The following is a 3,126-nucleotide window of genomic DNA, read 5'->3' as shown; positions in this document are numbered from 1 at the left end:
TTTGGGGGCATCTGTGAAGATCTTTTTTTTTTTTCTTAATTTTATTTATTATTTTTATTTTATGTGTATAAGTGTTATACCTGCATGTAGATAAGTGCACCCATGTCTTGCAGTTCCCGCAGAGGACAGAAGAGGCTGTCAGACCCCCTGGAACTGGAGTTACAGACAGTTGTTAGCTGCCATGTGGGTGCTGAGATTCGAACCTGGGCTTTCTGCAAGAATAACCAGTGTTCTGAACCGCTGAGCCATCTCTCCAGCCCCATCTGTGAAGATCTTTTACTGCAGGGGTCATTAAACTTTCTTAACAAATCAAGTACGAAGTGCTTGAAGCTTGTGGGCCACGTACCCTTACTGCAGATATTCAACTCTGCTGTTGCAGTACAAAAGTGGCTGTGGGCAGGGTGAGCAGTATGCAAGTGAGAGGCTATGTTCAGTGACATGATTATCAAACAGGCCACTGGTCAAGTTGACCAGCTCCAGTCCAACTCACTTTTTCACTGTATTGTATTCTTTGAAGAGATAGTCCAACTCTGAAAAACTTTACATTGTGAATAAACTTCACTTGTTCACATTTATTTTCTTGAACAAATGAATTCAGTTCATTACTATGATAACAATGAGATTTTTGCATTGATAATCAAAACTTAAAAATGCAGTTGCCAAATTCTTGTTCCTTTGGGCTTAATAGTTCTTCAACTTCTTTCTGCATTTTGGGATTTTTACCCTTAGTAATGAGGATAAAGCTGTACCTTCAGTATTTACTTAGCAGTCTCCCTACTACATACCTAGGTTAGCCTAGCTCAGTGATGCACATTTGTAATCCCAGCACAAAGATAGTGCAGGCCAAAGAATTGGGAGTTCAGGGTCATCCTCAGCTGCGTAACAGATTAGAAACCAGCCTCAGGTACATGAAATCTTGGCTCAAAAAGGAAAGAAATTCTAAATCGTGACCAAATATCCAGTTTAATGACACAAGTTCTCCATTTCACAAAACACTAGAATACAGTGTAACCATGTCCCTTGCCACTTGTAGAACAAGGATCCCCTTTCCAACAGTTTCTGATAACCCTTTCCTCAGTTCCACCAAAGACCTTACCAACAATGCTTTGGAACCTCCATATTTCCAGCATTCGCCTTAGAAGTCTTCCAACCTCTATCCATCTCCAAAGCCATCTCTACATTCTTCCATACTTGTTACAGCTAAGTCCCACATCTCAGAGTCAGAGTCATGCTTATTAACTCTAATGAGCTAGGTCCGTCATTGCCATTACCTTCTCTCAGTTCTAGAAGCTAGATTAATGTAGAAGGGAAATTCTGATGAGGGCTCTTTCCTCACCTGTCAATAGTCCTGCTCTTGCTTGTGTCTTTTCCCCTTTATCTTAGTAGGACACTGTCTCCTAGAGCAGGACTTTCCCCTATGATCTCATTTAATCTTAATCACCTCCTAAAGCCTATCCAGATACCTCATGTTGGCAGCTAGGCTTCAGTACCAAAGAAGAGCACAGTTTACTACAAAGGACCTGTTTAAACCTTTCAATACAGCCATACAAATTAACGGTCAGAAAGAACAGTTGAGTGATGTAACTACAATGGAGCCTCTACACCTAAGACTCGTGGAACATAGTGGAACAAGAGGTAAAGAGAATACTAGTGCATCTCTCAACTCTCATCAGTAAAGCTCCCTCATCCAACAGAAGGCAATGAACCCAGGATTCAGGGACAATTGGAGAAGAGGGGATGGAAAGATTATAAGACCCAGGGGAGGAGGTGCATGACCATGTGGAAATAGAGTCCCACAGGTTTTGGGGATGTTGCTCATATGAACTTACAGTAATGGTATCAGCATGCACAAGACCCATGCAAACTCAAGCAGACAAAAACCAGCATAGAATTGTGGAAATGGGCAGCAGGCCCCAATCTTAGCTGAAGAACTGTTGGGTAGCTGATTGCTACCCAGTGAGGAATTGCTGATCTTCTTTAAGGGAGTGACTCTAGTTAGGCTGACTAGACCTCAGTGGATGAACTTGCACTGCTGGATGTCAGGGAACACTAACTGACTCGATAGGCCTTAACATAAATGACATTGCCTGAAATCCAATGGGAAGGTTATGAGAAGGTAACTATGGAGAAGGGGATATAACGATGATTAAGATGTGTATAAAATACACAAAAATTCAATAAAAAACTATACCAAAAAGGGGGCTGGAGAGGCGGCTCAGTGACTAAGAGCACTGATTGCTCTTGCAGAGGACCCAGGTTCCATTCCTAGCACCTACTTGGCAGCTAACAATCATCTGTAACTCCAGTTACAAGGAATCTGGTGCCCTCTTCTGACCTCCGCAGGCATTGCACAACATAGGTGCACTTACATGAATGCAGGTGATACACTCATACTCATCAAATAGAAATAATAAACTATTTTAAACATATGTCTATATATAATATGTATATTATTTATAAAAATTTCCCTATTTCTCTCTAAAATGCCCAATATTTTGTCCGTATGAATGAACCCTGAGGATTTGTGGTGTACTTTTATCTCAGGTTCTGCAGTTATTGTATAAAATGTTACAAAATAAATATTTAACAAAATGAGTGTCTTAACTTATGGTAATATGCTTTATAGAGCACTTGCTAGGTGTTGGGCACTGTGCTGAACGTTTTACACTTATTATCTTCGTCCTCCTTTTGGGAGCTATTTGAATATGCCTATCTATAATGGAGTTAATGAAGATTTCAAGAGTGGTACAAATAACTTGCCTGAGCCTAATAACTAGTTAATCTAACCTTGTTTTTGAACCCAAATCTTAAATTCTATCACCACCACCTTACTTTTTTTTTTTTTTTTTTTTACCTTTAAGAATATGTATTTTACCTTTAATCCGCTTTGGGATTTGAGAACATGTCAAGTGTGTGTGTGTGTGTGTGTGTGTGTGTGTGTGTGTGTGTATGTCTTCCAGCTGAGCTTTTCAAGGAAATATCTCAGTCAACCAATCAGCATGATTACTGGTTAATTTCATCTTCCTTTGAGAAGTTAGTAGCATTGTAAAGATGTCTGTACTTTAGACATAATGTAAACCCTAAATTTTTAATGACCCATCTCCTGAGATATAGTCTTGTGCTTAC

General features: G+C 39.8%; 1 protein-coding gene across 1 annotated transcript in view; it reads left to right on the top strand.

Moving 5' to 3' along the window:
- The window catches only part of Vta1 (vesicle trafficking 1), an 88,386-nt gene that overhangs the window by 52,228 nt on the left and 33,032 nt on the right, over positions 1 to 3,126 (top strand). The gene's annotated exons all lie outside the window — the stretch shown is intronic.

The sequence above is a fragment of the Nannospalax galili genome, unplaced genomic scaffold (genome assembly GCF_000622305.1).
Source record: "Nannospalax galili isolate Female #2095 unplaced genomic scaffold, S.galili_v1.0 scaffold154, whole genome shotgun sequence".
NCBI lineage: Eukaryota > Metazoa > Chordata > Mammalia > Rodentia > Spalacidae > Nannospalax > Nannospalax galili.
Note: the sequence above shows the minus strand (reverse complement) of the source record. Positions and strands in the feature narration are given on the sequence as shown.